This window comes from Oryza brachyantha, chromosome 4 (genome assembly GCF_000231095.2).
Source record: "Oryza brachyantha chromosome 4, ObraRS2, whole genome shotgun sequence".
NCBI classification, from domain to species: Eukaryota; Viridiplantae; Streptophyta; class Magnoliopsida; order Poales; family Poaceae; genus Oryza; species Oryza brachyantha.
Window position 1 is genome coordinate 923,198 of NC_023166.2, and position 22,205 is coordinate 945,402.

At 38.0% G+C, this 22,205-nt stretch overlaps 1 pseudogene; it reads left to right on the top strand.

Moving 5' to 3' along the window:
• The first annotated feature begins 9,324 nt into the window (after window positions 1–9,324).
• LOC102701909 lies at window positions 9,325–16,333 on the top strand (annotated as a pseudogene).
• The last annotated feature ends 5,872 nt before the right edge of the window (window positions 16,334–22,205 follow it).

A 22,205-nucleotide genomic window follows, 5' to 3' on the forward strand; every position in this document is an offset into this window, starting at 1 on the left:
ACCTAACCATATTTGACAGGATAGATCTTAGTTTTGTTAGATTGAGACTCTATCTGTAAGCTCTATCCCCCACCATATAAGAGGGACAGGGGCACCCCAGGGGCACATCATATTTAGATCGGCTATTTCTTGGTTATATGTACACAATTGAATACAATCATCAAACAGGAGTAAGGAATTATCTCTAATACCGAGAGCCTGAACCTGGGTAACCCCAAGTCTTTATCTAACTATCGATCTTTGTGTCTCGCTAGTCATCTCATATATTATTGCCGATCCAAATCATCAATAGTTGGCGCGTCAGGTAGGGGAAGCTACTCTGAGGTTTTCGACGAGATCAATGAACCCAAACTCGAAAATCATGAAGATAAAATTTGCTCCAGGGCAAACCTTCATGTTTGGCGGCATCAGACTCCTCATCGACCAGTATGGTGCGCTCTCCTACGCAGATTCAGATTCATTTGAGTCTAAGGAGGAGGTGTGTTGCTTCATTCCGGATGACTCAGCGTTAGTTCAAGACGAGATCTAATCTAGATCTTGCCACATGGATCTGCAGTCTCCAGAGTCGGCACCTCTGCTTTTCGGGATCGAGGTCAACACCACCCATAACTGCAGTCTCCAGACGAAGCCAGACACCAAAATAAGAATCAATCTTGCGAGTAGCTAAGAAGCCAGTCGCACAAGGTGCAATGCGATCTACTCCACACTTAGGGGCATACAATCTTCACGACATCTGAGCGGCAGCAGATCTACTCGACGACATCCTACAACAACTCCCATATCACCCAGTCACAGAAACAATATGTGAGGTGAGGGCGATGATCACCACTATCATCCAACAATCCCAGCACTGTAGCTCCACCTTCCCGATCGGAGGCCTAGTCTTCGAGATCTCCTGGATCTAGGCAGCGATCTTCAAAGCAACCTATATGTTTTGATAGAGATCAAGGTAAGATATCAATATATGATGCTATTGCAGGCGATAATGGTGAGAAGATTGGTGGTGAAGGTTGGGCCATGGGGTGGATTTGATGGGTGTCCATTCGACATGAGCTTATCAAGGACTATCCTTCGTCGGCTGAAGAGCATCACCTTGTACCACTCCTATGGCGCCATCCACTCCTTCTCCTACGACTACTACATCTAATATAATCATCAACAGGGAGAGGGACTCAAGCTCGTCAAGGACGGTCCATGGGGAGAGCCACGTTCCTACGCCTCCATAGCTATGCGAGATAAGGTAAGTAACTACCTCAGTTTCACAATACAGGACTTTCCAGCATTAAATTGTGGTTATTAATGATTATAGACATATGTACAGATAATATAAATCGATCAATAAACGAATTTAGGCACAAACAAAACTTAGTACAATATGAAACAAATGAAGTAATGACTATCCATGATTAGTTTCACCTCCTTGAAGCCTCTTTAAGCATGCCATTTAATTCCAGAGCAATTTTATAATTTTTAAGTAGGTACTTAGAGGTACCAAAATTTTAGTGTAAGATTTGGTACCTCCTAGTATCTAAGATATCAAAAGATATCAAATTTTACAATAGAATTTTGGAATCTACTGGTACCTTCTCAAGTAGTATTACCTCCGTCCCTAAATGTTTGACGCTGTTAACTTTTTGACACATATTTGACCGTTCGTTTTATTCATTTTTTTATAAAATATGTAAAACTATATATATGCATAAAAGTATATTTAACAATAAATAAAGTAATATGAAAATAATTAATAATTATGTAGATTTTTTTAATTAGACGAATATAGTCAAACATGTAAAAAACATCATCAACGGTGTTAAACATTTAGGGACGGGACGGAGGGAGTATAAAATTGCTCCTAATTCAAATCCTCTTAATTAGCATCATCCCAGACGAATGAATGAATTGTTCAGCAGCTTGTAAACTGATCGATTGATGATTGATGTTGTAATCAAATAAATATATGCAGATAAAGTTGTCGGGCATTTCAGGGACGTGGATGAGCCTGTGATCACCTCCCTCACCTTCCGCACCAGCACCGGCAGGAAGTACGTACGGGCCCTACGGCGGCACTCCGTTCAGCATGCAGGTCGACGGCGACGGCGGCGTCGTCGGATTCTGGGGACGCGCGCTGGATGGCTCCTCGATGCCATCGGAATCTACGTCAGGCCCCGGCCCCCAAATTAAGTTTTGCTCGATCCGTATATATATATATATATATATATATATGACAGTACGTACGTACGATCCATTACCACTTAATTAATTCGATCTCACTTAATTTGTGTATATATATACAATGATATACATGCTGCTTTGGGCATGCAGCTGGTTTTTTTCTACTTGAAAAGCTTAATTTGGTCCATGTTATTATAGAACCAACGACAAATTAAGTCGTTCAAAGCTATTCCCCGGTTTATTTGGATCCATATTCAACCAACATGCAGGGTTATGGGGACTACTCTTAGACGCAGAAAGATATAGATCAGGCTTTTTGGGTGACGTTGGTTTTCTCAACGGCATATTTACAAATAAAAATTAATTTATCAATAAAACTTTTATATATGTATTCTTGGCAATCTAAAAGCCATTACTAAAAAAATAAGGTGAAAGCCCTCAAATCAACTCTAAATTTAAGGTTGAAATTTTAAATATTTCCTAGTAAATTTCTTAACTACTACATAGTTAAAAATAAATTAAAACAATTTTCGCAGAAATTTAAATACATAGAAAGTTTTCGCGAAAAAAATATTGGAAGAAATGGCCAAATGGGCCATCCAGCCCATCATACCAAGTTTGTGGCCCAAGCAGAACCCAACTGTAGAGCCGGGCCTGCACATAACCAATACCAGTTTTGTTGTGCCGAGCCAAGACCAATGGTCATGTCGTGGGCTGGGTCCCGGGCCTTTCTAGCCATCTATAATTATAGGCTCTAGAATGGTCCGTTATCGCCTCCATGTATCTATCGTCACGATGACTCCAGTTTTGTCGCCTCTATCGACATCTTGAACTACTGGTGTGCATGCAGACAAAATAAATGATGTGTTGTCCTGTTTATCATGGGCTGGAATACAAGATCAGTATTTCTCAATCATCTTCCAGCTTGGTCCACCGCAGTGTTCAACAATTGAGTCCAACCCATGTGTGCTGAAAAATGGGACGTCAAGCAGGAAATTTCGTGCACCCATCATTTCCATGGTCGACGACAGATCTATCCTGACATTCGAGCTTGCATTATAAATAGCTGAAGATCGATCGAGCTCCACTGATTCGTCGAGCAGATCCGCCATAGATGTGAAACCAAGAGTGGCTTAGATTAATTGTGATGGAAAATTGGCAAGTGTGAGAGAAGCGCATGTTGACTAACGAGGGTCAGGTCGTGAAATTTGTGCTCGCAAACGATGGTTCGGATTATTTGTGTGCAGGTGCTTGGGTCAACCTTGGTTAACGACAGATCGGGATCAAACTCAAGGGGAGTTGTGGTCTAGCATGGTCAAGAGCGTCGGCTGATAAGGTGGGACACAGGCGCATACGAAAAACGGATTGCGAAGGAAAATCGAAGAAGAGAATGAGCAGTACAAGTGCATGGCTAAATGCATACTCATGTGCATGGCAGCATGCATACGTATGTACGTTCATCTAGCTAACTGGTTGGTGCAAGAGAGCAACATGGATCGGCTGGGTCAACATGTATGAGTGCACGAGCTGGTGCTAGCTAGCTTGGGAGCAGGCCAACCGGCCCATGCGGCCTGGTCGGGAGGAGGCAAGCGCGCGCGCTAAATCGCGTACTCGCGGGAGCGGCGTTGCTGGTATGTGGCCCCGGCGAGGAAGGAGGACGTGTGCGCATGTGCTGCACCGAGCTGGAGCACGGGATCCACCAGGACACATGGCAGATGGCGATTGGACTGCCTTGTAGTGGTGGCCAAGGAAACCAGATCTTCTGTGGAGAAGACTGATGTGTGTGATTCTATGTGACCTCTCAATGTAGCCTAATCTAGAGCGTTTGATCTAGATCGAACGGCCGTGAGGACTTGGAGTAGCCGCCAAGTTTCAGGGGTATTTTGGTCATTTTACAATGGAGGATTAGCCCTATAATTAGGGGAGGAATGGTTGCTTGAGTTGGCAACTTTGTGATGGAATGAAAAATGTTTTCGAGAGTGGTTTGTTACTCTAGCTTGTGTTGGCTAGATGTGACGATAACTCTCATGAAAAATTGTTAAGCTTGTGAACCAAGCTTCGTAAACTTCGTTTCAAGAAATAGAATTTAAAGTTTACTTGTGAAATAAAATTTTATTTATCGCATTTAAATTTTACGCTTCCGCATTTAAATTCCTGTCGATATTTTCCGCTCTGTTTTATTTTCGATATCTCCATTCCTGTCCTCCTATTTTCACGGAGATATCTTTTTCGGAATATTTGAACAAATTGGAATTTGTTCTTTTCAGGGTAGTTAACATATTGCTATATTCACCTCCTGTATAGCCTAATTCGATCTCACAATAGATCCGATTGCTTTGTTTTGATCCAAAACAAAAAAAACCATGACAACAACATCTGTGACCGTGAGCCTCAAAGCTCGTGGTTTGATTGTTTTGATCCAAGCCATGGCGCTCGTCTTGTTGGTGATCATGAGCAGCACCTACACCTGCGAAGCTCGCCGATGTGAGTCACCAACCATAGATATGCATATCTCGTTCAGACTCACTAGCACGTCTAATTTAAAGACGTAGCAATATTCGTCGCACCTAAATCTTCTTTTGAATACATTTGTTTGGCGTTAATTAAAAATGTTGCGATGACATATATCAATTGTATCAAGCTTATATACGTTTAACTTAGGATAAAACCAAAACAATATATATATATATATGTGTGTATATATATATAAATATATAAACTAAAACAGACGAAGTATGGTATTGTTTTTCAGCATGTAGATTAAACTATATATACAAAGTATTTCATAAGCATGACGTGTGGGAAACTCTTTTAAACACACGGGTGGTGTACTTGCATGTCATCTAAATAGTCATAAAAATATGAAAAAAATTAACAAGATAGACTAATATGAGTTATATCACTCCACAAACATGTATGTTTAAATTCAACTTCTAAAAGTTATAGCAAAAATATCAAAAATAAACTGAAAGTACTATAAGCACATTCATAATTATTTTTGTTACAAAACGTAGGAGTTGAATTTAAATTTACATATTTGTGCCGTGAATAACTTATATTAATCCATATTATCAATTTTTTCATATTTTTTAATAATTATTTAGATGATATGCATGCAATGGGTGAACATCCACCCGTGTAAAAAAAAACTGCTTCTATGAGGTGTTTATTGTTGTATATATGGTGCAGTTCTGATCCCGTTCTTCCGTGAGGAGAAGCCGCCTGTTGCTCATCGACCTGTCAAGTGCCTCATCCCACCAGGCCCCAAGAATTAGTTTATCTCATCATGCAAGAAGCACAAAGTTATATACAGATCTCTCAGCTAGTAATAATAAATAAATTAAGAAACGAAACCTCCATTACTTCTATCAGGAGCTAGCTGGTTACCTATGTATAACTTTGTTACTTAATGCAACAACAATATATTGGCTAGTTCAGCAAGCTGTTCAAGTATATGTATGATATGAGCCTCTGCGAAGGCACTATGGATGAAATAATGAATCAAAAACGAAGAGAAAAATTTTGTCGTTCAGGTTGATTTTGAGTTGTTGACGCCCGGGAGGCGTCTCCTTGATTGTCTTTCTCACTCTCCTTTTTTTATGCCTAGTAAAAGTATTTTGTACTAGTGGTATTTGCCCTGAAAATTTTCTTTTCAATTCAACCAAATCAGTCAAATTTTGTTACAGGTATGCTGGATGATTCGTGACGGAATATCGATATATTTTAGGATATAATAAAGCAGTAGGTAGTCGGCCAAGATAGATAAGTCTGCAACAGATAGGCCTAACGCCCATAGGCGCAATATTGGTACTGGTCGCGTCCCAAAACGACCACCAAAATCACCCCAAGTCCTTGTTGGTTTCAGCTTATTTGCTGGATTATTAAACTAGATTAGTTCTATACATTTTCAAAAAAATACTTTTCTGAAAATATATATGTGTTTAAATTAATTGTTTTAATCTAGTTGTTAATACTATTTCTCAAAAAGGAATGTAATTTATCCCTATGATCCCTAAATGTGTTCTTTTCCAGCATATTATTCCTCGGCTTTTGCCCACACCTTTTCTGAACTATTTAACGGTATATTTTTGCAAAACGATTCTATACAATAGTTCATCTTTTTATTTTTATAGAGTATACTTTCAATTTTATGATAATTAATTTTATTGTTTATAATATCAAATAACTATTAGAAATCAGATAATCGTTCCGATAAACATAAGTCTATCCAAAAAATTTAAGAAAAGAAATTCGCAATATATAATATGATGCCATTTTTGCAAAAATAAAATGGTGCCGTAAGTCTATCCATAAACATGGAAGGTCGTTAAAAATGAAAAAAAAAACTGACAGGGATTAATTAGCACATAACACAAATAAAATTTGTTGTTTTGTTGCTCTGAATTCTATCAAATTATATTCCAGGTAGGTTAAGATTGGTTATATGCACAGGGGGAGTAGTACGCATATGTTCGGTGTGGTGTAAGTGCAGAGCGTGCGAAAGTTGCATGCCTTTTTGTTCGTATCTTACCAGAACTTTTCCTATAAAACATGCTAAATCGCTTTCCGTCTACAGCATCAAGCAACTTAATTAATTTTCTTTTGCTATTAAGCATTTTGATTGTTGACTACCCTGATGGATCGACTTAACACTGTTGGCTAGCAACAGGTCGCTACATGTATCATTATCTCGTCTTTCCTATTTGATTCAACGACATTGGCTAGAATACGTTGCATAACTGGTCAAATTTGCACCTTTCATACAGATTTTTTCCTTGGGAGGAACCTTTTCACAGGAGATTTCATGATCACTACGTCTAATCGGATTTTACAAAAATATTACATACCTCTGTCCTTAAATGAAAGATATTCTAGAGATAAATGTGAACAATGCCTATATTCATCCGTACAATCTCTTACAGTCCAGGACACAACGGCGAGTCCTATTCGATAATCCTTTTTGCTATTCTGCAGGCGCCTGAAATTTTTTGCTTTGTCAGTCGATCGCCTTGGCCGTGCGATCTAAGTCACGATCCGTGCACGCATCAGATTCAGAGCATTACAAACTTTTGGATGGAGATCGGACGGGTGAGTGCAATCGACTGACAGCTTCAAAATAATCAGGCGACTGACCAATAGGCGAACCGTTCAATAATATGTTTTGATCAATCCAGATAATTTTCTAGATTACTTCTGAAAAGATTATATTGTCTATGAGCGAGGTACAAGAAGGTGGGGTGACATGAACTGTTGATCTGAGGGAAAAGAAAATATTGTAATAGGTGGCATTAATGAAAATATAATGGTATTAGAATGACAAATGTGTCTTTCATACACATGAAAAGGTACGAGAAGAAACCTGTAGCCTGTTGCGTTGCATCGTTCTTAGATATGTTTTGTTCGTACGTAGGGTTTACGTGTTCTTTGATCTGTTACGAGGAAGCAAAGATGTGGAGAATCGAGGGCTGACAGTGGATGCGTGGTCGGAGGCAGGAGCGCCGATGGAGGTTGGGCTGGGGGAGGGGTGGCGAAGAAAGATGACCCGAAGGAAGGGGTTCGGGACTACCTAGGTTTGCCGGAGCTAGAGGCGACGGTAAGACCAGAGCTAGAGGCGGCCGCACCGTCTCGATCTGTTAGATGATCGGTTTAGTTTTTTTCGCAAATTTTCCATATCAAACCTTCTTTGTTTCCATTAGGTACATAAATCTTCTCAATTTGTTGTTCTTTCAATCTTTGGTTACATTCATCAAACGCTGGATCACCAAATTACTATGTAAATCGGTGACTAACTGAAAAAGTTATCAAGATCACAGGAATATGATTTGTACCACATAAATTGGGCCGAAGTTTGAAAACCAACGTAAACAGAACGACCAAAGATTGAAAATCAAATAAAAAAGAAGGTAATTTTTGTCCCCACAACATAAATCATATTTTACGCTACCTTCCAAAACCAAAACTACTTACACAGTAACTTCAAACCCACTTACGTCGTACCTTCTGGTACCTCCATACTTTGTTGGATATAATTGCCCATATAAATAATTACCTTTAACTCTTAGTATCTTAGTACCTCTAATACGTTTTACGAGGTACCCTTTGTCATGAGCCATCAGATCTATGTCATGTTAGGAATGCAAACGCTGTAAAAGGTCTCATTGTCTATTAGTAGCGACCACACTTCCAAGGTGCAACTGTGCGCAGATTAATTAACTACCAATACTATTATTATCAGTAATTAATACTCCATCGATCGATCAGATTAAAAAAAAATGAAGGTAGTTCATTCTTCCTTAAGAGATTGGTACATAATCAGTAAGTTACGGTGTCTTCTAATTTAAGAAAATATAAATATTTTTATTATCCTAAAGGGCTTGTTTAATTTGGTTTGGAGTTCAACACATAGTAATAGAAAAGGAAGAGGAATATGAATATATATACACACCCTAACCCATATAAAGTTTTTCCAAGAGTTTAGATTGGATATAAAATTTCTTGTTTTTCTTCTATATATAGCTCGTAGGAAACGAAAATTTCGTGGTGTGGTCTGTATTTCGTGTAATTGTTAAAAATGATGGCACATATTGAGAGGAAGATGCAGTGTAGGGATTATTACAATTTACAGAATTAAACTACTATTGTATTAGGGGTATATCAAACACAAAAATTGATGGCACAGATCGGGATTTAACCCAGCATATATTAATTAGCAAAAATGGCAGTACGATAGATATTTAATTTCTTTGTATCTTTTCAATTACAGTATATACATGTGGTCAAATCTATATGCACATATCACACATGGAAGGATCAACGTACAATTAATTGGTCCATGCATGAGATGGGAAGAGATGTGAAGAAGACATGGCTGGACCGATGCTAAGAAGCAAAGAACCAAAGGGAGAAAAGGAAAACAGTCGCCTTTCATGGAGCATCGATCTCATCTCCATTGGCCCCAAATTGGGTGGAGAACATATAATTAGAATATCGATCCACGTCAGAAAGGCGTTGCGCACTGTACCTGCCTCTGATTCTTCGTCTTACATCGTATATACATACATGTCGCACGACGACGACGATGATGATGAGGACGTACGATGAGTATAAATAGCAGATGCAATGTTGTATTTAAGCTCATCTATCAGAGTCGTCATGGCTGCTGCTTGCCATGGCCGACTCCTCCTCGTCGTCATCGTCTTCCTCCTCCTGTTACAAACATCCTATGTACTGTGCAATCAGAGCATAACTAGAAAGGTACACTTTCTATTGCAAAACATAGCTAGCATTCATGGTATTTCGATCGATGTTCCTGATTTCAATTATTCTATGACAATAAATTCAATAAGATTTGCTTCAGTCCAACAAAAAATACCTCACAGTATAGGATTATTTCTAATCGTTGGATCTAATAATGTCTATTCTACTCAGCCCAGCTAGATCCAATGAAAGAAAATGATTTAGTATCGTGAGATACGGGTACTTCAGGATACTTTTTATTGGATCGGAGCAAATCTCAAATTTAATACTGAATTGACTAAAAGAGAAAAATGTTTTAACTAAATCTTTTCTAAACAATCTAGAGGTACATATATTTTTGGATCGATGGCGATATTCTCTTATATATTTGCACCTACGCATGCAGCTCTACGTGGTGTACCTAGGGGACAAGAAGCATGAAGATCCAGAACGAACTACAGCGTCGCACCATGAGATCGACTTAATTAGCACAAGAAACAGAGGTCACATCTGATGGATAATTAAGTTAAATTATTTAATTTGCAGCGAACAAGAAGCACAGGATTCGATTATCTACAGCTACAAGCATGGCTTCTCTGGTTTTGCTGCCATGCTTACTGAATCTCAAGCACAGGACATGTAATTATTAATTAATTGTTGTATTAAAATTACAGTGGATTTCATTCAACCGAATGTAAGAAATGAAATACTTTAAGCCAATTGGTGCCCGACAGATTGATAAACCACTCAGTTTTTAACGATATACTCACTCCGTTTTTTATTGACGCCGTTGACTTTTAAATTATATATTTGGCTGTTTGTCCTATTTAATTTTTTTCCAAATATATAAATTTATAAGTCATTCTTAAAGTTACTTGAATCGTTAAAAAATAATCAATAATTATATATTTTTTAAATAATATAAATAATCAAATGTAGACCGAAAAGTTAACCATGTCAATAAAAAATAAATGAAGGGAGTATCACATTAAATAATAAGAGAGATTAAAACCCTTCTGCTACCATAAATAGAAACAAAAATGTTTCAAAATTGAATAAAGACGCTCCATTTTCGAACGCCGCAAGATGTACAAGGAAACAAGTGAATCTTTTGCTCTTAATTACTCTTTGTTTTTCTATATCATAAGATGTTTATGTTTTATGTATATTTATCCATTGTTCAAATGTATATCTATTATATATATATATAAATTCATCATATTCATCCGTGTTTATATAAATCCTTAACGAATTAAAATATCTACCGATTTTTTTGTTCTTGAAAAAAATAATGCAATGACCCAAATTTCAAAGTCAGCGTCACCATTAATTTTGTAATGTCTTTAAAGATGCCCTCGCAAATGCGATAGCCACCATCTTAGGCAGTGCAGCTGGTTAACCCAGATTTTTTTTTCTTTTCCGTAAACACGCTTACCAAACTGTTAAACGATTTTTTTTGCAAAAATTTTCTATAGAAAAGTTGCTTTAAAATATTATATTAATCTATTTTAAACTTTTTATATTTAATTAATTATGCACTAATCTATTACGACGTTTTTCATACTAGATAACTTAACCCCCAACCTACATCAAACGAATGCGGCCTTATTCAGATAAAAACTTAAATAATATATTTGCACCTAAAAATAATTTATGAATAAAAAATTTATATATATGTTGTTAGTGATATAAAGTCATGACTGAAAAATAAATTATAATAAAAAAACAAAAAATCTACTAAGACTAAAAATTTAAATTTTAGTTTATAAGCGTAAGAAGAAATAGAAAGATATATGGGTTATGAACCTACAAACAAGCCAAACTGCATATATATTATGTATCGAGAATTCAAGATTACTTGAAGCTATAAGCTATAGAAATGTTGGTGGATAAATGATAATCTACAGTAGATCAAGAACTTCCGTAAAGAACGCTATAGTGGTAACAATTCAAAGATTTGGCTCTTGTATTTCAATAGTGCTCTTGCACACCCAAGAAAGTATCTCAAGTATGGAGTTTGAAAAGACAGGTAGATGCCCAAGCTAGTCCTTATTTATAGCCGAAACCATGCCAACAAACCATTTGTTACCGTTGCCTGAAAACTATAACTGATAGAAGAGTTGTTGGTGACAAAGGGACAAACAGTTTCGCTCGCATCAGAATCTTTGGTGCAAATTCCAAATTACATCCTTCAATTATTTTGGTACCCTGTTTTTTCATTTCTGTCTATACTTATAAACCAAAATTTTAATTTCCATCCTTCAATCAGATTACCCTAAAACTCAAAATCTGAATATTTTCCACTCTTAAATTGCAATACCCAATGAAGAACCCGCCTAGGGCAACTTTAAGACCAGTTTTGTCTTAGATTAGTATTCATGGGCGTTTTTGATTGCCATGCGTACTAATCTAAACCAAAACCTGTCTCATAACCACTTGAGGGTTATCCATCTAATATTACCAATTGAAGAAAAAAAATATCCGTGCTATTATTATATACTACCTCTGTTTTATAATGCAAGATGTTTGATTGTTTTAGTTGCAACATTTGACCATTTGTCTCATTCAAAAATTTAGTACAAATATAAAAAATGACAAGTCATGCTTAAAGTTCTTTTGATAATAAAGTAAGTTACAAACAAAATAAATGATATTTCCATAATTTTTTAAATAAGACAAAGGGTCAAATATTGCATGTAAAAAATCAAGCATCTTACATTATAAAACGGCGGGAGTATTATTTATGTGCATCTTAAAAAAGTATTTTAATAAAATATAAACATTTAGTTATTATTATATATTATTTGAATAGAAATTATAATTTGAATTTCATACCGTTCTGAAAACGATCGGAATTATGAAACGCGAACGAGTACTATTTAAAAAGGAACAACCAGCCCCGTTCCTCGTCTCCTTTGCTCCGCGCTTGGCTGTGTCTGCGGCTGTCGCCGGCGACGATGCACCGCCACCTCCTCCGTCGGTCGCCAGCCAACCGCCGTCCTTCCTTCCTTGCTACTTGCTCCTCTTCTGCACCTCTCCCCTTCCTTCCTTGATGCCTATGCTCTTGACTCCCCATTTGCACGCACGTCCTGGTCAGGTCAGCCGGTCCACGCACACCATCTGCTCGACGAATTGCCCACATGGGTAAAGCTATCCACTGATTATTGTGTTTCTTGTGTCTGCTGCTACAGAGTGGTATTCGTCGATCCTCTTCATTTTCTTGACGCTTATAGGGCGGGGCGCATATGTCGATTTTCATCCTAATGTGTCCATTTGAATTCATGTCCAGAGCTACCTGAGGTGCGCAGCATAAAACTGAGCATTGTGCACCAGTTGCATACAACTCGCAGCCAGGATTTCCTCGGATTGGACTACACCCAATCAGCTGGCTTACTCCATCGTGCAAACTATGGGGATGGTGTCATCATTGGAATCGTCGATACAGGTAACTCTACTTCCTCAAGCCATTCTTTTATCAGGTTCTACACACTAGCTAGCTAGCCACATCAATGCCTTGTTTGTATGAGTCAATAGACGGATCCAGTATCGATTTTCTTGTACTGCTTTCTGTATGTAGTTTGCAACACTGGTGAATCATTCTGTATCACTAGAACTCTATACAAATTTAGTGCTTTTCTTAATCTTTTTTTTCTATAAACTATATAATATTTTTGTATTCCAACTACTTTCAGCCCAACTTTTCGCCTATATTAAGCATATGCAAAATGTCTTATTAATAATTAAAAAAAAATTGTGGGTATACTTTTATTAAACTAAAGTCTAAAATATAAACTCCAAGTATAAGTATAAAATTTAAATTTTGACTGAGAAGCGTAAAAGTAAGCGAAAAGATGGGGGCTTTGTTTATAAACAGTGATGTGATAACCAAAATAGTTGATTTTTAAAGTAGACAGTAGCTTTCATTGTAACTTGAGGAAACAGTTAGGCTGCACATACATGGGGAGAAAATCCCCCCTAAGATTTTTCACACAAATATAAGGGCAATGAAAGTTATTCCTATTATTGTCCTGTACTATATTTGTTAGGTATCTGGCCGGAGTCTGCAAGCTTCAGAGATGACGGTCTAGGTCCTTTGCCTTCCAAGTGGAAAGGAAAATGTGTACCTGGCCAAGCATTTGGATCGAATCAATGCAACCGAAAGGTCATTGGGGTTCGATGGTATGACAAACATTTGAACCCAAAGGATCTTGGAGGCAACTACAGGTCGGGCAGGGATGCTAATGGACATGGGACACATGTGGCGTCCACTGCGGCCGGTGCCCTGGTGCCAAACATTAGCTTTCATGGGCTTGGGGCGGGTTACACAAGGGGTGTCGCACCCCGCGCACGGCTTGCCATCTACAAGGCATGTTGGGAACAACATGGGTGCAGCGGGGCGGCTGTGACGCAAGCAATTGATGACGCCATACATGATGGTGTCGATGTGTTGCCCCTTTCTATTGGTGGGCCTAGTACTGAGTTCTTTGGCAGCATCCATGCAGTGAACAAAGGTATAACTGTTGTCTTTGTGGGTGGGAACAATGGCCCTGCTCCTAGGACTGTTGAGAATGCATCTCCTTGGGTCATATCGGTTGCATCGGCCACAGTGGACCGTGCTTTCCCCACTGTAATCACATTTGCCAACAGCACCAACAGCTTTGTGGTATGTTAAGTTCATCTTGCGGTTGTTCTTTGCAATTATTCATGTTGGGTGTAAATATATTTATATCTAGACAATTTACTCACAACATCCTAGTATAAATCAATTATAGGGCCAATCTTTGTTCTATGAGTCAGATGAAAAGGACAATTGGCACAAGATTTATCAATCCAGGTATGGTTGACAATTTCTTATAATCAATCAATTAAGAAAGTCATTGTACTTGGGACATATGCATTAGATGTAATCTTCTTTATACTATCTTAAAAAAACTATCGAATATCTTATGCTATCTTTACGAAGTATGCTACCCTGTTCGTCCTTGCCTTGTTGAATTATAATATTAATGCAGATGCACTTTTGGGTCTCCGGGAACAACTAATGTAACTCTCGCTGCTGGGAAGATTGTGCTTTGCTACAGTCCTGACACTGAGCTTAATTTCAACGTCATACACCATGCCACTTGCTATAAAACTATTGAAGGAAGCTGGAGCAAAGGGAATTATTTTTGCTACATATGCTCGCGATGGTCTGGATATTCTTGAAGACTGTGGCAGCATGCCATGCGTTTTGGTGGACTTTGAAGTTGCACAACAGATAAAACAATCTGCTGATGAAAACACGGCACTGTTGGTTAAGGTGGCCGCAGCTCGTACTTCGATTGGAGATGAAGTTTTTGCTCCGAAAATCTCGACGTTCTCCTCCAGAGGACCAAGCCCTCTTTGGCCAGATTTCCTCAAGGTGCACACTCAGCTAATTTGATCCATTTCCAAGAGCAAGATGTTAATATGAATATAATTAATCTTTCACTCAAGTATATTATATATTGTTTATTATTGTTACACGATATATATGTTCTAACTAATATTTGATCTCTAACTTCTTCCGAGAGTTTAGATTACTATGTAAATAGTATATGTTCTAGCACCTGAGTACTTATAGTTTCATGATTCAGGAGTACATTTTGCATTTTGTTAGAACATTAAGAGAACACAATAATAGTTTGTGCTGACCACTATGCTTTGTAAATCAATTAACTGAAAAAGGGGAGATATAGGAAGATCATAAATTAGACTCAACATGCAAAATAGTCAACATGAAAAAAATAACGTCCAAACTCATAGCAGATATTCGATCTGTGTAGAAGCTCTGAGAACAGCAAAGTGATACAAGCCAGTGAACATATACCGTATTTCCTATGGTGACTCAAGACTTTACAAGTTTATTCAATTTTCTATCTTCGAGATTTACCTTCCGTCACTAATACCTTTAAATTCCTATAGCCTGATGTTGCGGCGCCTGGATCTAATATCTTGGCTGCTGTAGAAGATTCATACAAGTTCTTCTCAGGAACTTCAATGGCTTGCCCACATGTATCTGGTGTAGCCGCATTACTCAAAGCATTCCATCCAGATTGGTCTCCTGCTATCATCAAATCAGCACTGGTGACTACAGGTGATATTATTTATAGGTATCCCAAGAAAATGCACCTTCTAGCATATAATCTATGACTGATTTGTTTTCCCAAATTCCAATATTACCCAGCAATCAACGACAGATCTGGTCTCCCAATACTAGCTGATGGGCTACCTCAAAAGATAGCTGATCCCTTTGACTATGGTGGTGGCTTCATTGATCCAAACCGAGCTATTGATCCTGGCCTAGCATATGATGTCGACCTAGAACACTACAACTCATTTTTGGAATGTTTTTATGGCAACTCAAGCTGTGAAATTTGACCCCTTAAATATGAACCTTCCATCTATTGCTATTCCGATACTGAAAGAACAAATAACTGTGCTAAGAACAGTGACAAATGTAGGCCAAACAGATGCGGTTTACAAGGCTATAGTGCAGTCTCCTCCTGGTCTGCAGATATTAGTGGAGCCACCTGTTCTACAATTCAGCCCAGACAAGAAAAAACAAAGCTTTAAGGTCACCTTTAAGATGACCCACAAGGTTCAGGGGAGCTATCTGTTTGGGAGCCTAGCATGGTGTGATGGTGGTGCACACTATGTCAGGATCCCAATTGCGGTTCGACCAATGGTGTCGGATGGCTATGCAGATGTCTAAAGAAGCATATGATTACAAGATATTCAGGGGGGTTTGGGAGCATGCATGTCCTATATTTTTCAGCCTTGGCTGAAACTGTTGTACCGTTTTATGCAATTTATTTTATTTGTTTCTAAGTTGTGATATGAATGTACTCTGTAATACCCCCTATTGTATGGATATACTAGATCTCAAATAATGATGAAATAAACGAGCTGCTTCAATGAAAGGTTTATACATCCGTTTGCATGCTCTGTATTTCCATTATCATGGTACAGTGTAAATGTTTGCACATTGCTAATTCTTATCATAGACCATGAACCATAAACTCCTACAATAACTTCCACGTACACTTGCAAGTTCCACGTACACATTGCTAATTCTCATCATAGCCAGCTTCAGGAATTCCTCACTGTAGTTCGTGATCTGTATATACATCAAAGATAGATCACGTGCAAGGACATGCTTGTAGCACGGTGTTAAATCATCCAGGTGTGAGGCTAGCAACTACGGATCAAACCATGGTTTTCAAAAACAAAGCCTCTCATTTTAAATGTACTATTCCATCCAAGAAAATAACACATCATGTCTTTTCCATGATCTGACTAGATAACAAGAACATCACAAGATAGTCTTTTATGGAAACGAAAAAAAATCATGTCTCCAATTGTGAAGTATTCCCACATGAACTCATCCTAAACTTGGAACCCACTATTCGAAAGATTTGCCAGGTCCCACATCAACGGTTAAGAACATCCATCCATATCAATGCCATGCACTATAGAACCCATTTTCTCTTCTGATATAGCAATGTCTGAAGGTTATTCATTCTAAGAAAAATTCAAGTGGTATGGAAACTCCTCAAGTCACCGAAAAGGTTCATGCCATCTGTACTGAGGCCGTGTTCAGCGCAAGTAGTTCTTACCCAGATTCCCCTCTTTTTCCGTGTGCACGCTTACTAAACTTTTAAACGGTGTATTTTTTATGAAAATTTTCTACAGGAATGTTGCTTTAAAATACCATATTAATCTATTTTTATTTTTTATAATTAATAATTAGTTAATCATGTACTAATCTATTACTACGTTTTCTGCGCCGGATAACTTACCCCAAAACCAACCCAATCGAACACGGCCTGAGTGTGGAACTAACATTTCTATAGTGTATAGTCTATAACTCTATAGACTCAAGTTTGAACTTTGAATTTGGAGACACTTACTTTCTCAGTTTCTTTGCCTAATGATTTGCAATTAAATATGTTGTCTGTTACTACTTGAAGGACATGTCCTAGTCCAATTTCATCAATAGTTTTCAATAAGAACTCCACAATAGCTTCCTCTGTTCTTTCAACTCCAGAGAAATCTTTTGCATATAGAAAGCATCTACCTCGGCTATTCAATGCAATCACACTGATCAGTACGACTTGTTCCTTATATCAGTTCATCCATCAGACACAATAGAAACACCTTTTGTGCACCTACTTGATGCAAAAATAAGAGAAGTGATAGTCAATAACTTAATATTCAGTGAAAAGGTTAACAAATTTGCACTTGTACAAGGATGGAAAAGGTTAGCCACAGAATATTATCATGTAATTTTCACCACTGCAAATTCATGTTCTACCCTTCTTTTGCATGGATCTAGAAGAGTTGTCCTTGCCTTCTCAGAGGATGAACCTTTATATCCACGGGAAGCTTAGTTAATGGTTGTGACCATTCAACAAATTCTGGACTTCTGAATGCATTAAATGGAATGCCGTTACACATAAAAATTTAAATATTTTCATATGGATGATTGTTTGGCTTTTAACAACATATTTGCAAATGTAAAATAATTTATGAATAAAACTTTTATATATGTGTTCGTAGCATTCTAAAAGCCCAAGATTGCAAAATAAAATACGATGAAAAAACTCAAAATCTACTCTAAATTTGAGGTTAAAAAATTAAATTTTAGTATAAGCAGAAGTAAAAAGATGATGCGACGTACCTGCATCATATATTTCCCCATCTCCGAAACAATCGGCCAACGGATTGTCCTACCTACTGTTAACTGATTTCAAACCATCTGTATTTTGTTCAAGTTTTTTGACCTACTTGTAATGACAAGGATGCCATGTAAATAAGACAGATTTCTACTTGCTAAGAAAGTTTTACGGTAAAGGGTTAAAACACTGCAGTATTTGTACCTTATCCCGCAGATCTTTGCCGGGCAACACAACATGCTAGCACTGCCTTTTTGCCAGGTGGAGGTCCAAACAAATGAATACGAATTCTCATTAAGCTACCCGTCAATGTCTTTTGGCAATGCTCTTACACTGCCACTGTTTTGTTCCACCATTGTTCATTCCTTCTGGTGTCTTAAGGACAGTTACTTTATTGTAAAGAGGGTTAATTTACAGTACCATCTTTTTTAAACAATCCCGAAGCTTGTTCATCGAAGCCATCAGCCCCAAGTTCATCACTAGTCTTAATTACTGCCATCATTGTGGGCACCCCTGTATCTATCTGCATCTGCTCCTAGGTCTTCATGTGCTTGCGTTCCTTGAAACCGGATCCAAACGTCATTGTATCGATCGACAGTTTGCATGAAGGTTGGAGACCTCGGGTTTGGCTAAACTAAAATTGATTGGAATTAAGAATAAGCAGCAGCACCACCTGGGTTGTGTTCTTGTAAAGGGAGCATTACAGATAGATTAATACGTGGCGACAAACAGTTGGAAACTCCGTCTTTTGTTTACTCTAAATGCTCAATTAAGTAGACATAGAAGGTTATGTACAGATGTTTATTATGATGTTTTGCTCCACATGTCTGGAGTGTTCAAACGTGGAAGGTGTTGAGCCAAGTTACCACAATAGTCAAGGGAAGTGCATGACGAACTTGTGTAATTAATATGTGGTGACCGGAATGCTATGTTATTATTATTTTCTCATATTTATTTATTTTCTTGGTCATGTATTTTACTGAACCTGATTTCATGCTATTATTCAAATGAAATTTATTCATGTTTTGAGTTGACAATTGAGTTCACCTTGTTGCTTTCAAGTTTCATGATTCCGGTTCTTCTCCGATTAACTCAATTAAGTACCATGTGTTGCCATGAAGTGTTTCAATTTTTTTTTTCATAATTCTTTCAGCAAGCGCTAACCCCGTATACTTAGCTTACCGGTAATGTTAAAAAGATGTCCATGTTTGTCTGGGAGGAAAGCTACTATTTTATTGAATATAACATTAAATTTATTCATGTCTGTCCGGGATATTATCACTGTCGTTAAAATGAATTTGATGTTTTTTGAAAGAAATAAATTGATTCTTATCGCAATGTACTTCTAACCATTGGATATATGTTTTCTATTTCATATTATACTTGCGGATTACTTTTGTACTCTTATATTTTATTTGGTTATAGGTACTACGTAAGACTGGCATGTATGATTGAAAAGTGGCATTATTTTACCTTCACACTTATATACCTATAACTTGAACGTAGTTTCTTCAGAATATAATAATTTATTTTTACTTAGATTGTTATGGCTATTTGAGTTATTTATTGAAAGTTATTTATAATACCATGTTTATAGATACCTCTCATTATTTAGGTTTATGAGTTTCCTGTCATGTATGTTGTTATGTTAGTCTCTGAACAAGGTGATTTTGGTGTGCTTTGTGTAGTATTGTAGGTGTATTAATACCTAAGATTCGTAATTTCAATGGGGTGTTGAAAGGGAAGGGGAAGCGTAGTCATCTTATACGACTGTCACGGAGCTAGAAAGAAGAGAGATAGAGATAGGAATTTTTTTTAATTTTTTAAACCTTTTTAATAAATAATTTTATACTAATGGTTTTTTTTTTCTCGTGCTTTGAATTGACTAATGGCCAGGAACGCAGCCAGAGAAATGCTTGTTTGGTTACGTGTGAGGGCCAGGGTGTGCTCATGCAAATTCTCTCGACGCCGCCCTGCACCCGCACGTTTCGCAGGGGGTCACCTCATTTTCCCCATCCCCTCAACAAGCTAGGGTTAGTCATCCCCCATCGAATCCCTCCTCCCGCCGCCAACCGAAGACGACTCCTCGACTGGCGCCGGCGCGACACCCCAGCGCCGCCTCATCCGTCCTCTGCCAGCACATGCAACCTCCTCCCTCCTCGCGCACACGCTAGCTGGCGTCTCATCCGTCGTCCAGTGCCAGAAGCAGTGCGCCAGCCGATTGAATCGAGAAGAAATTTGGTGGTGTCCTTGCGTTGTCGGCGTCTAGATCCATCACACCGTGAGGCTGCGCAGGCTGAAGACGACAGTGCCGCGCTGTCCAGTCGCCTCCAGCATCTTCTATTTTTTTTTTCTACAGACCATATCTTCTTTTTTGTTGTATCGATTTTTTTTTCCTTTCCTGCAGAACATATCTTCTATTTTGCTGTATCGAACCATTGGATTAGATATTTCTATTCCACTGATTGGGTCTTTCTGAATCCTGCACTGAGATTTCTATAAGCACATTATATAGGTGTTATGATTGTCAACTTGTGCTAGAACAATAAATCTCATGGGCTAATGATGCTGCTGCACCAGGTATTCAATGAAATAAACAGCAGAGAAATGCAGAAGATCAACATTTTCCGTGGCATCATCAGCAACTGGATGTTCATCGCAGTCATAGCTTAATTCGACTGTAGCATTTCCGTTGGGTCAAGTGAAAATTCTGCCACTCCAAATGGCTACAGGCGACTTGCCAATGGTCCTGATGACATATATCTGAAGTTCAATCCCTAATAAACAACAGTAGAATCCAGGCGAACGATGGTAGCCAGCTGACCAACTCATTTCAGTTGTTTTAGATTACACCACTGGCTTTGTTCAATTCTGCTAGACTGCACTACGTTCTGTCATGTAATTTTTACATCACACGTTTCTGACCTTTTACTACCTGGCTTTAAGTTTGAATAAACTTTTTTTTTTTGTTAATGTGGATTCATATAATAATTATTGTACGATATGCCCAAGATTATACGGGAAATGCATGTCAAAGTTTTAAAAAATAATATATTTGACAATTTGATCAATGGCGCTTATTTTTTTTCTAAGTATGGAGTAAATCATGTGGCAGCCTCACCATTACTAACAAGAGGTCAGTGCACTCTGGATTTAGACATCTAACCAAACATCATCTCTTGGATACAACATCCAAAGATACAACCAATCAAACACTATCACAGGTCATCTAGGATAAACACATACATGAAACCAAATAGAGTAACTTAGATCACTTCAGCCAGGCTAAGAGCAACCTGGACATAAGGTACGAACCAGGCTAGGGACATACAAGTAACCAAACAGATCCTTAGTTGCTCTAAACTATGGGGTTAGTTTGGCCTCATATTCTAAGTTATCTAGAGTTGGTACTCGTTGGTTGTATGCTCACTCTTGTAAAACCGGTATCCCAGGTGCCCCAAAACCGTTTTGTTGCTCTTGGTTGCTTTAATGAAAAGCAGGGCATGTATGCCTTTATTTAAAAAAAAACCACTCTAAAGGTGCAACAACTTGGTCAATCCATGTAATTTCTTCATAGAAAGCAAATAGATTGACAATTTGGATTACATTGAAGCGAGTTGTTAAGGCGACCAGTTCAAGGTACATACAGATTAAGAGCTCCTCAGGAACGATGCGTAACGCCATAAGAAACTTACTAAATCGCTAAGGCGATTCAAAAACAGATACAGAGATCGACATTATGTCACCAAGAAGCAGACATCCATTTGTTTTTTGTCAGAAAAGAAACAGCCATCCTTGGAGTAATGGTGGCAAGGAACAGGCCAGGGAAGAAACTGTCGACAATGCACGTTTCTGTCGGACCAAAAATTGCGTGGAAAATAATGAAATGGATCCATGTACGTCAGGAAGCGCTACATAATCCTGACCCTCTCCGTTTCATATTGCGATTTATATGAATGCTAATAAATCTGAACACATAAAAATATTCAATCAATTCATCGTCTACGTTCGCTCGTACGTTCAGTATAAATAGCAGCTGATCGATCGCCAGTTAATAAAAGCTCTGTCAGTTCAGAGCTAACTGGCACCGGATCACCGGCG